We start from the raw sequence: 14,166 nt of genomic DNA on the forward strand, positions 1-14,166 counted from the left end.
TTTTACCGGCTTGCGAGTAATCGTTACATCCCTACTGAAGAGTGTGTGCAAAGTAAAAAGCTCTAAATGAAAACAATGACATGCACATAAACTCTCCTTAGAGCACATCTACCCAAGCCAAAGATTGATCCAAGGGTGAAGACAATCCATAAAAAAACAATCAGTGTGCGTTTCTGAAGCTGTTGTGATGCCTTGGCTGACTATATTTGATAGGTGCAAGGATTTCCCTTTCATGAATTTTAGCATTCAAGTTCAATGTCAAGATCTAGTAAAGGAAATATTAAGAAGAAAACACCTGTCCGCGTTTAAAATCTTTTGTACAAGATTTTGCCAATTTTAATATCCCATTGAGGCTTCACATTCACACACAAACTTGTTCTCAGGCAGCTGTTAAAGTTTAAAGGGCATGTTATTACGGAGAGCCTTATTCCTCTTCCTGTCCTACAGGGGGAGCCAGAGAGCCTGTTGAGCACTTTTCATTCAGTGCAAGAAGGAGACAAATTGGAGTAATAACTGTTACAGTAAAAAAGGTAATATGGGTAAATTGCGTGTTTTGAAATCAAATAAAACCATTGTTGAACATTTTCATGCTATTGTCTGATTATTTATTTAGCCTGGATTTGATTGCAGCTATAAAGAGAAAAAGAATACTCATCTCTTTTGTATTGGGTATCTCTACTACATAATGTGATTTCTGTATCAAAATAACTAATAACTCAGAAAAGGTAACAGTTCAATTGTAAAATGGATGGCTGTGAATGGTGGTGTATGGAAAGGTATAGTTGAGATGTTTTTTTTAAAAGGTATTTTGTGAGATGGATTTTGATGTTCTTATAAGGTTCTCTTACTTATGTATTTTTTATTTAAATGTATTGTTCTGTATTAAAACAAATGCAAATAAATATATTTGGGAAAAAAGAGAACGAATATATATTTCAATTAAATATATTTATTTGTAAAATAATTTTATACAAAAATACAAGTATATTTAAAAGACCTAACATTAGAAACTAAAGATGATGGGATTTGGCCCTATGATGCTCATTGTGTATGAAAAAAAACACACACACAGAAGATGCTAGCATAACACGTCACCACTATTCATTTCTGTATGTGAAGCCTGTGGAGATTCTGTCTTCAGACCATCTGCTGTAACCCTCCTGTCCTGTGGGGGCACCGTAGAGGGAAGCACACTGCAGGATGAACTACGCTGTAGGGTACCTCTCTGAAACCACGACTTCAGCTCAACAGACTCATTCGAGCTGTGGATCTGCAATGTGTAGAAAGGAAGATACGGTGAGCACAAACAATAACAAAACAACGTCTTATATGCTAATTGTGACAAAAGGATTTGCGGTAAGAAAGTATGGATCAACCGTATGTTTGTTGGGGTTTGTTAGCACAACACCTAAGGCCCTTATGGTTATTGAGGGAAGGACAGCAACGCATGTGGTCACACATATAGTCAGCCAAACCTCAGAGGTACTGTAAGCATTTGGTGATGCTCCTGAAAATTCAAGATTCAGATAAACAATAGCTTTTCAACATTAAGGGAATCTTCTTGAAATTCCTTTTTTTACATTCTTACATTTTACAGCTGAACAGTTTTTTAACACTGTCTCCTGGTGGTCTACATAAATTCTCAAATTCAGACTGTGAAAAAGGTTCACATGGTCATGCAAAACATGGAAATAGATGATTTTAAAATTTGATTACCATGTGATTTTGTTTTTAAATATATAACATAAAAAATTATAAATAAGGTTAATATTCATTCATTCTAAATTATCAAATATTTAATCAAATAATTTTTTAATCTATAACATTTTGAAAAACAAATATAATAAAAATAAGGTTAATATATATTTTTTCTAATATTCATTCAGTCTAAATTATAATTTTTTTTTAAAAAGTTTAAATTATTATTAACATTTATAACATAAAAAAAACAAATATAATTATAAATAAGGGAATATTCATTTTTCTAATTCATTCTCAGTTACAAAATATTTAATTAGTTAAATGATAAAAAATAATAATGTTTTAATATTCATTTATTCTCAGTTATAAAATATTTAATTTGTTCAAATTAACTTTAACTTATTTTTTTAAATCTATAGCATTACTTTGAAAAACTAATATAATTATAAATAAGACTAAAATGTTATATCCATTTATTCCCCGTTTAAAAATAGTTAAAAGCATTTAATAATTTCTCAAATCTATATATATTTTTTAAACAGTCATTTGCAATTATTGGATAAGTCATGGAAACAAAATCATACAGAAATAAAAATATATTTTTTAAATAATAACGTTAAATAAAAATAGCCTCTAAAATTGCTCTTTGTTGTAAGAGCATTTTCTATAAAAAATTGAACCCTGATGAGATGAAATAGAAAGTTTACTACTTGATTAAATGCATTTTGTCTCTTCTTCTAGAGATATGTGATTTACACGAATAATGACTAGAATACCCAGACACGAATACCCAGGAAAAAGTAGTCTTTAGGTGAGGCAATAAAGAGGCGAACACTATGGAGAGCCAGTGTGGACAGGAAGAACGCCACCCAACTAAAAATGACTGCTGCAATGCTGAACTTGGTCCAGAACTTTGTATGCAGAATAACCTAAAACCGGCAAACAGAAACAAAACAATACCTTTATTTAATTATACTTTTATTAAATTTTATTGTAGCCTTTGTTGATGCCATCTAGTTACCTCAACAGTGATGGTGAGCACTACAGATGTTTCAACCGTTACGGCTAAAGTCTGATAATCGAGAGTACTGCAATATTCCCATAGGGATGAAGAACAGGATGCTGGAGGTGTAGAACGAGTAGAGGAGTGTGATGGCCAGAACAAATGGATTAAATAGCTGCTTCTTCTGTCCAATCGACTAGATCTCAGGCCAACAGACAACTCTTGGCACTCACGTCCTATCATGGAGTTAAAGGCACAATATGTAATTTCCGCCGCTGGAGGGCACGTATTCAAAATAAACAAAGAGACAAAGGTGTAGTTTGATGACGCTGTGACTGAGTGTAGAATCATGGGAGTTGCTCGAAAGCAGCGGAACTTTTATTATGCCACAGTCGACCGCTTCCGCTACTTCCTGCATAAATACTAATGCATGTTGTTTTAATCTCAAATGTATCTCAGTTTGACTGTAATGAGTGAATGGGTGTAAAGTGGATTAAGTGACCTAGTTGCTCTACCTGAGCACTGAAGCCATTGTAGAAACTATACCAAATGTGCACCCGAGCAAAAGCAATGGTTTTGTAGAGGAAATAGCGCAGAAAGATGCAGATGCGGTATGACCAGTGCCCGTGTACCAGCAGCAGCCTGCGAAGAAAGCTGAACTGTGCCAGAGCGAAATCTGCATTCTGCACCGCCTGACTGCCCTCCACGCCACAAAGACCTACGCCAATATATGCGGCTTGTGAACTAACAAATAATGCATTTAAAGAGTTGTGGTTTTGATCAAACAGGAAATGTCTCGCTCTTGATCACGTTGACATCGTTGACATCCTTTTTATTCTCAGCTCCTCAATGTGCGTTTATTGAACTAATTAGTTTTTCCACAAGGTGGCAACACTTGGCCAAATAGTTGTTTCACAATTTGAAAAGAAACAGATGTGACGAAACAACAACAAACTATTGGAGATGCCCAAAACACCCTCAAGGCAATATGCAACAATTTTTTGTTTTACAAATTGGTGGCAAATTCATACACTCTCATCTGTACGTTTTTGTACGATCTACTTACGCCTCAATGTTTAGGGGCAGGGTTATGGGTCGACCATCATGCTTACTTTTTTCCTAAAAATCATATTTTTCCTTACAAATCACATCGTACAAATTCAAAATGAAATCACCACCTCGTAAAATAGTTAAATTTTCTAATGAGATCAGGTTGAGACGGCAAAAATATCTGGGGGCCACATTAAAGAGTGTTTGTGCCATTTTTGTGCCAAATGTGCCATTTTTGGGTGAACTGCCCCTCTAGGAACAGCTGATGAAACTCACCCAGCACTGACATGCGTCTCCTCTTGCTGGTGAAGTCCAGGAGGGCTAGAAGCTGATAGTTTCGCATGAGGCCCATCTCACTGATGGTGAGAGTTTCTTGTGTGCGGGAGAGAATCACAGCCGAGCTCCCGCGCTGCACACACCAGAGCTTCTTCATCCGGAGAGGCAGCCTGGTAATGAGGCAAACCTGTATTTAAATAAAAAACACAATGTAAAATATATTTTTTCTCTAGTTTTGCCTGGTCTTCATTTTATAATGCAATATTCCTATTCCATCTGGCATCTGTTCTTTAGGGGTAAAGCATCAAAAATGTGTAGATGCCTATTATTTTTTTCTGGCTTGGGTCAAAAAGGAAGGTCTAAACTTCATTATGAAAAAAAAAAAAAAAAAGTTTTTGCTGACAACTATTAAACTGTGTGGTCAATAACCCAAATTTTTTTTTTTCAAAATGAAGCTGTGAATGTGTCCTGCGTTACATTGGGACCAATGTCCTGAGGGTCCAAATACACTTTGGGGCCCCCTGGTGGTCAAAAGTTGTAAATTCTAAAATCTTCTCATAATTGATCATCCGGAGAGGCAGCCTGGTAATGAGGCAAACCTGTATTTAAATAAAAAACACAATGTAAAATATATTTTTTCTCTAGTTTTGCCTGGTCTTCATTTTATAATGCAATATTCCTATTCCATCTGGCATCTGTTCTTTAGGGGTAAAGCATCAAAAATGTGTAGATGCCTATTATTTTTTTCTGGCTTGGGTCAAAAAGGAAGGTCTAAACTTCATTATGAAAAAAAAAAAAAAAGTTTTTGCTGACAACTATTAAACTGTAGTCAATAACCCCAATTTTTTTTTTTTCAAAATGAAGCTGTGGCTGTGTCCTGCGTTACATTGGGACCAATGTCCTGAGGGTCCAAATACACTTTGGGGCCCCCTGGTGGTCAAAAGTTGTAAATTCTAAAATCTTCTCATAATTGATGGCCCTGTAACTGCATCTTGCAGCTATATTTTCGTCACTCTCCTTCCTTACTCCCTAGCAATTACAATAACGTAATAAATATTAATAATAGCAGAATAAATAGCATTTCTACTAACCATCCCTCCACTCGCTCATGACAGTGTGGCAAAGGGCCAGAGCCGAGAAAAACTCTTGGCACTCAGGGCTGCTCTTTTCACGTAGCTTGTCCACCAACCGCTGGTCAGAAAACTTCAGTCCACCACAGGAAAGCCGGTTCCAGCTTAAGTCTAGTGGCTTGTTGAAATCATAAAGCGAAATGTGTTGACTGTGACAGGGTCAGTAGATTAAACCAGCAATAAATGAATGCATTAATTCTTACCTTGATTTCCTTTGACATGTCACCTGAACAAACTGACACTTGTCATTAGTGACATTATAAAATACAGAAGCCTGAAAAGAGCCTCAAAGAAATTAACAGACCGTAAATGTACAGCAGAATCTGAAACATGATGAACAGTGAGTTAGATAGGGCACATTTTCAGACAGATTCATAAGAAACATTCATAAAGACACATGTTAATACATGAAGACTTTACATACAGACATTTTTAAATAAATAAAATGAATTATTATGATTATTATTGCTATTATTATAAAAAAATAGTTAAATAATAATAACAACAATAATAATACATTTCCCTCTTTCTTTTTCAACAAATAGTGAAATGAGGTATTCAAAAAAATCAAAAAATTATTTTGGTTTGTCAACCTCAGGAGGTCAAACTAAATATTAAATACTGCCATTTACTAAGCAGATACATAAAATATGCAATTATTTACTCAAATCTGTGATATGCCTAACCCCTTATTTTTGTTTCTTTTTTTTCTACCAATAAACAGTAACATTTAAGTACAATTTATAAAATAAAATATATACATTTAAAAATAAAAAAATATAAATTAAAATAAAAAGTTATTTATTTTTAATCAAATCACTTCTAAATAAAAAATTAAATACATTTATAATACATTCATACATACACAAATAAAAAAAACAGTCATAACAAAAAATATATATTGTAAATAAATCACAAAATTTGCCTAAATAAGAAAAAGGAATGAAGGTTATTTACTTGTCTTCACAGTTATATTTTTGGTAATTAAAATTGGTTTTTAATTAGTAAAAATAAAACTATTTCTTATTACAATTAATCAAATGTCACTCTACCAGATTATATATGATATTTGCATATGATTTTAATTGTTATATATATATATATATATATATATATATATATATATATATATATATATTCACTATGTCGGAGTCCGGGTTTAAATCGCGCTCAAATTGATTTGATTTTGACGCAATATTTGAATTGAATTTGAATTGAATTGAATTTGAATTTATTGCCATTTGCACAGGTACAGTGTAGTACAGGTACATTGGAATTTTTGTATGTTTCACAGAGTCAAGCTAAAAAAAAAACATTTACGGGATTAATAAGAGACAAAAATATCTGTCCATGGGCCCATAGACAGGCGAGATAGAAAAATACCTGTCCTCTAAAGTGAGAGAGAGTTATGGGATGGGATACTTCTTTCCCTCCCTGATGTCCTGTGCCACTAACCTAACAGTGGCTGGAAAGAAGCTCTTGAACAAATTCAATTCAATATTTACACTGAAGCTCGCAGGCGGCTATGGTAATAATTATTAAGTTATCATTTATTAATGCATTCAGCCAATAACTTAAAAAAATAAAGCTACCTAAGTGACAACATTCTTTGTTTAAATGTAAAACCCTAATAGAGGCTACAAGATATTATAAGACTAGGGGGGGTAAAAAACAATATTAATAAAAAATAAAAATAATAAGACTAATACATATACACACACACACACTAATAATAATAATAATAATGAAGATAAACTATTAAAAAAGTTCTTTATGACACCATTAAGGTCCTATACAGCATTTTCAAAGCATGGTTCTTTATGGAACCTTATAAAAATTTTCTATTTAGCACCTAAAAGGGATCCGCTATTGTTACAAGCCAAAGAATCCTAATCTGGTACTGTTTAGAACAATTTTTCCTAAGAGTGTACCATAATATACAAATTTATAAAACACACTAGTACATAGAACTGCTTTGAATATCACAGAGTGGTTCAGCAGTTAGCTTTTAGCTGCCGTGGGAAAGCTAGTCAGTCAGTTCTAATGTGTGTCCAGAGGGAGATGCTCTTACCCATCGATGTCTGCTGTTTCTACATAGCAAGGACTGTGTGGCTCAGTGCTGCAAAGGAGGAGCAGATCTGCTTGGGACAAACAACAGGAGAAACTTCAGCGCTGTCAGCGTAGGCTAAACTTGTTTGCAGTTAATCTGAAAAGGAGAAATAACTTAATAGATTCACTAAAAGTCATTGTGAGACCAAAAGGTTTAATATTTGTTTATAATGACATTTTTGACTGCTGTAGCTTGGTTAGAAACACAGATACACACACTCACAGGTATGATCTGGTCCTTATGAATCTGGAGAATGTCACCAACATGTACATCTTTCCACTTAACAGTTTTGAAGCTGGAGATATTTAAGAGAGGAAGATTTTTTAAGTGAGAGATTCTCTGTAAATGGTTTATGATTTTATGTTTGTTTTGTTCCTGAGCTTTGGTCTCACTCTCAACCATCTCAAGGCCCCTGACAGCATTACTCACCCCTCAGGAGTGAGAATGTCACACAGGCGCCGTTTAATTTATGCATCACTGCGTCGGTGGCCCTGAGAGTTACTGCTGTTCTTCAACGTCTATGTAAGTGGAAGTAGTTTAAATGTATCAGTTGAGAGAATGACAAGAATAATAGACTCACCAAGTTTTATAATTTTATAAATTATGTATATATATATACACGCACACATTTAATGAATACATTATACATTTCTATCATTAAATGGATTAATAATATAAACATTCTTAATAATACTGTACATACATATATAAACACAATATACACATATATTATTACAAAATTTTATATTAATAAATAAATATTTCTAAATGTAAATTCAATGTTTTTAATGCCACACACACACACATATATGTATATATATATATATATATATAAATGAATATTTAACATTCTGCACCATTTCCCATCAACTCCATGAAGAACTGTGGATCTGTTTTATGTAGATGATCTTTATAAAATATACTTCAGAGCCTACAGGCATTTGCATATTTGTAAATATAAAAATATGAACACAATATGGACAGATTACAGGAAAAATATACTAAATAACTTGTGCATCATGCCAGTTCCAATATAGACTCAAATGGGGTCGAGAATAAAGCATATCATTGCCAATATTAAAAGAGGTAAGTACTCCTCTTTACCCTATACAACTTAACTGATGTTTCTATGATTTCTCATTTATCTAATTTATTGTAACAATGGGTGTTTGCCATTTTTTTTGCCATGACTATGTTTTTGACTCACTATTTGCAAAAGAGCATGTTTCATTCATCGTGAGTTCAAGGTGGCCACTTGAGTTCAGTATTCATGGGAAAAATGTGCTAGTCAAATAACTGGGTTTGGCATTTAAATTGAATTAGTGGCGTGAATCTTTCTGCAACAGAAATGGGAAACAAGACCCACAAACCTGCAAGACCGCAATGAGTAGGAAGAAAAGATTCGCTGCTAGCTGGAACTGTTTATACAGGTTAAGGGGCAAAAAGGTCAGAGGAGTGTATTTGTAGCTCCACACCACGTTGTCCTGGAAACAAAACCCATTAGGAATGAATAAAACTGGGTACTTGTTGTCACACCACTGGAAATATCAACATATGTGTGGCAGGCCAAAGGTATCAAATGTTGTTTAGTGCTTCCATAACTACTTCTCCCTAGACAATATGCATTAAAAAAATGTATCTCAACATAACGCCCCCAGTGGAAACATAAGAAACATCTGCTGTGACAGGATTGATGAAAATGATGGTCGTTGGCCCGAACCTCCCATTTGACTGCAGAGAAAAGATGATAGAACATCACATCATCCAAAACATTCAGAGATAGAAATTAATCATTCTACAAGAATGGAAATTCTGAGCCACATTTTATCATAAGAGACAAAACCACCCAGCATATGTTTTTTTTAATTGTGTGATTGAAAAATGACTGCTTTTTCTGTCAGCACAGAACTGTGGATCTGTTTTATGTAGATGATCTTTATAAAATATACTTCAGAGCCTACAGGCATTTGCATATTTGTAAATATAAAAATATGAACACAATATGGACAGATTACAGGAAAAATATACTAAATAACTTGTGCATCATGCCAGTTCCAATATAGACTCAAATGGGGTCGAGAATAAAGCATATCATTGCCAATATTAAAAGAGGTAAGTACTCCTCTTTACCCTATACAACTTAACTGATGTTTCTATGATTTCTCATTTATCTAATTTATTGTAACAATGGGTGTTTGCCATTTTTTTTGCCATGACTATGTTTTTGACTCACTATTTGCAAAAGAGCATGTTTCATTCATCGTGAGTTCAAGGTGGCCACTTGAGTTCAGTATTCATGGGAAAAATGTGCTAGTCAAATAACTGGGTTTGGCATTTAAATTGAATTAGTGGCGTGAATCTTTCTGCAACAGAAATGGGAAACAAGACCCACAAACCTGCAAGACCGCAATGAGTAGGAAGAAAAGATTCGCTGCTAGCTGGAACTGTTTATACAGGTTAAGGGGCAAAAAGGTCAGAGGAGTGTATTTGTAGCTCCACACCACGTTGTCCTGGAAACAAAACCCATTAGGAATGAATAAAACTGGGTACTTGTTGTCACACCACTGGAAACATCAACATATGTGTGGCAGGCCAAAGGTATCAAATGTTGTTTAGTGCTTCCATAACTACTTCTCCCTAGACAATATGCATTAAAAAAATGTATCTCAGCATAACGCCCTCAGTGGAAACATAAGAAACATCTGCTGTGACAGGATTTATGAAAATGATGGTCGTTGGCCCGAACCTCCCATTTGACTGCAGAGAAAAGATGATAGAACATCACATCATCCAAAACATTCAGAGATAGAAATGAATCATTCTACAAGAATGGAAATTCTGAGCCACATTTTATCATAAGAGACAAAACCACCCAGCATATGTTTTTTTTAATTGTGTGATTGAAAAATGACTGCTTTTTCTGTCAGCACTAAACACACCCAGATCTAGTTCATCTTCAGCCTTGAGATGGAAAACTTCACAAATGAATGTATCGGTAAATAAATATTTTTTTAAATATTGTAAAAAATAATAAAAACATTTATGTTGGTAATTACTGCATGAAAAATAGGTTAATGTATTAATGTAAAATGTATTAATGTTTAATACATAATTTTCTGGAATGGTTTACAGATTGTTATTCCTACTGTATTTATTTTACTGTGAATTATGGACACTATAGCATCATATTTTTTAATGACACTTAAAATTGCTTGAGTCCAAATACTCAAACTTGCTAAGTGGAATAAATCATGCCATTTCTTTCACTTTTCATAACAGTAACAGACAAATACAAAGATATATATATATATACAGTGGGTACGGAAAGTATTCAGACCCCCTTACATTTTTCACTCTTTGTTATATTGCAGCCATTTGCTAAAATCATTTAAGTAAAATTGCTTGAGTCCAAATACTCAAAATTGCTAAGTGGAATAAATCATGCCATTTCTTTCACTTTTCATAACAGTAACAGACAAATACAAAGATATATATATATACAGTGGGTACGGAAAGTATTCAGACCCCCTTAAATTTTTCACTCTTTGTTATATTACAGCCATTTGCTAAAAAGAACAATTAAAAAAAACATGCTTCTCACTTGGTGTCAGAGGTGTGTATAATTATTTTATTATAATTATAATAAATCATAATTATAAAAATGATAATAATTAATCATTTTCTGTTTGATTCCCTTTCAACTGGATCACAACATATAAAGGGATATGAATTCATGGAAATTATTAAATATGCAGTACGCTGCTTGAAAAATAAAAGCAGGAGATCGCTAATACCCACCTCTCTCAGTCTTGCCATTGGCCATGACGGAGTAATGCACAGAGACAGTCTCTTCTTGAAAAGGATGAAACCGATATTAACAGGTCAGTTGACAGTGAAACATTTGTATGAAGTCTGTCATTCATTATATTGTTACCATGCTGACCTGAGACAAATAGACCGTAAGAGTCTTCACAACTAGCAGATTGTAAAAATTGAATGCAAATAAATGTCATAATAATATAAAATTTAATTGTATTTTAAAAAGAAGAAATACACTAACAATTATTAATAAAATATATAGTTGTTAATAATTAACATTTTAAAAAGTATTAATCAAATTACTTACTACATAATTTAAATACATTTGTGAATACATTAATACATATTTTCACAGTAGCCTACCATTTAATACATGGTGCATTAAAAAAATTAAAATACAGCGATTTTTTCTGGATGACATCATAAATTCACACGATGAAATATAAACAAATGCATGTGAACACTGAAGAATACATAAATTAGCATCACCTGTCCTATTACTGTACTTGGGAACGACACATTCCATCCAGAAAGAGAGACACAGTGCCATGTTTGATTAATAAAACAAAGTGCTAAACTGTGAACACTTGGGAGTTTCACCAACAAACCACTTCACCTGCATACTGTTTTTTGTTGCTTGATAGCAGATCCCAAAGGGCTCACTTTCCGTGCTCTTCTCCCCAGTGTCTCATCCAGGTAAATCACAATTCCAGGTGCTCCTCGCGCCAACCAACCCTTGAGTCTCATGGATATGTTAGCGCATTTGTTGAATCATGTCTCTCTCGCGCTTCTGTTTATCTCTGGATGTTGTGTTTAAGGATAAACTCCTCACAAACCTCATTCACTCCTGCTCTATCTTCTCCCTCTCAAGTGCATGGCTGGGGAATTTGTCGAAATTCGCTCAAGGTAAAGGAGGGGGCTGGAACTCGATACGCAGAAGGAGAAGGAGAGAAAAAAATGACGGGACTAATGTGAGAGAACAGTAGGCCTACAGAAAATTTAGAACAGGAGAGTAAATTTAAAGATTAAATGTACAGGTGCGTCTCAATAAATTAGAATGTCGTGGAAAAGTTCCTTTATTTCAGTAATTCAACTCAAACTGTGAAACTCGTGTATTAAATAAATTCAGTGCACACAGACTGAAGTAGTTTAAGTCTTTGGTTCTTTTAATTGTGATGATTTTGGCTCACATTTAACAAAAACCCACCAATTCACTATCTCAACAAATTAGAATACTTTATAAGACCAATAAAAAAACATACTGGAAAGTATGTTCATTTACTGTACATGTACTCAATACTTGGTAGGGGCTCCTTTTGCATGAATTACTGCATCAATGTGGCGTGGCATGGAGGTGATCAGTTTGTGGCACTGCTGAGGTGGTATGGAAGCCCAGGTTTCTTTGACAGTGGCCTTCAGCTCATCTGCATTTTTTGGTCTCTTGTTTCTCATTTTCCTCTTGACAATATCCCATAGATTCTCTCAGGTCTGTTTAGTCTGCTGGCCAGTCAAGCACACCAACACCATGGTCATTTAACCAACTTTTGGTGCTTTTGGCAGTGTGAGCAGGTGCCAAATCCTGCTGGAAAATGAAATCAGCATCTTCAAAAAGCTGGTCAGCAGAAGGAAGCATGAAGTGCTCCAAAATTTCTTGGTAAACGGGTGCAGTGACGTTTATTTTCAAAAAACACAATGGGCCAACACCAGCAGATGACATGGCACCCCAAATCATTACAGACTGTGGAAACTTAACACTGGACTTCAAGCAACTTGGGCTATGAGCTTCTCCACCCTTCCTCCAGACTCTAGGACCTTGGTTTCCAAATGAAATACAAAACTTGCTCTCATCTGAAAAGAGGACTTTGGACCACTGGGCAACAGACCAGTTCTTCTTCTCCTTAGCCCAGGTAAGACACCTCTGACGTTGTCTGTGGTTCAGGAGTGGCTTAAAAAGAGGAATACGACAACTGTAGCCAAATTCCTTGACACCTCTGTGTGTGGTGGCTCTTGATGCCTTGACCCCAGCCTCAGTCCATTCCTTGTGAAGTTCACTAAAATTCTTGAATCGATTTTGCTTGACAACCCTAATAAGACTGCGGATCTCTCGGTTGGTTGTGCATTTTTCTTCCACACTTTTTCCTTCCACTCAACTTTCTGTTAACATGCTTGAATACAGCACTCTGTGAACAGCCAGCTTCTTTAGCAATGAATGTTTGTGGCTTACCCTCCTTGTGAAGGGTGTCAATGATTGTCTAAAGGAGAAAAAAAACCTTGGGAGAAACCAGGCTCAGTCGGGGGCCAGTTCTCCTTTGGCTAGATTAAAACCAGCATGGTGTGGTTTAATTCCAGGCTGCAACACACATCAGATTGAGCAAAGGACCCATCTGGTTCTCGGGGTCTTGTGCCGATGGCCAACGAGGTCTTTACAGGGGATCTGTGTCTCTAGGGTTCATCTAATTGACATGGTCTCCACTGACATTCATGGCTGTAGAGGTCATCTCTAGGTGCTGATCCACCATCTGGACTGGATACAGGTGATTGCAGTGATCTGGATATGGACTGGATCTGGGTGGCCGTATCAAGCTAGCTAAATATGCTAAATATGCAGTTATATTACAGGCCGTTGGCATGAATTGTGCTCGTGATGAAGCGGTACTGATGCGCTCTTGGAGCGAATAAAAACCACGACGCTCCGACTTAAAAAAATCGCTCCTCGCTCCATTCAAAATCATATTGCTCCACTCCGCGCTCCACTCGCATACTCTGATTGTGAGTAACTGTTGCTGTCATGACAGATCTATTTCAGAACCAGCCGCTATCAAAATAATCTGAAAATAAAATAAAGCCAGTTTTGGCCCGCGGGCCACCTGTTGCCGACCACTGCCTTATACCATCACGCCAATTTCATTGGCCAAATAGCGCTTAGCACCACCCCTCGCATACATCACGTACGCTATATCAGCGTGCTGTGCGCTATTTCATCAGATTTCCACATGACGAAGGAAGCGCTATTGGATGTACGGGACGGCCAGCATCGCCGCATCTCGTTCCCTATTCAGGGAACCAAGGTTACATAC

General features: G+C 35.4%; 1 pseudogene; it reads right to left on the reverse strand.

Annotated features, from left to right (window-relative positions):
- Nucleotides 1–1,036: 1,036 nt before the first annotated feature.
- Nucleotides 1,037–11,093, reverse strand: LOC107586431 (phospholipid-transporting ATPase IC-like; annotated as a pseudogene).
- Nucleotides 11,094–14,166: the final 3,073 nt, after the last annotated feature.

The sequence above is a fragment of the Sinocyclocheilus grahami genome, unplaced genomic scaffold, assembly GCF_001515645.1.
Source record: "Sinocyclocheilus grahami isolate Dianchi unplaced genomic scaffold, SAMN03320097.WGS_v1.1 scaffold81.1, whole genome shotgun sequence".
Classification (NCBI taxonomy): domain Eukaryota; kingdom Metazoa; phylum Chordata; class Actinopteri; order Cypriniformes; family Cyprinidae; genus Sinocyclocheilus; species Sinocyclocheilus grahami.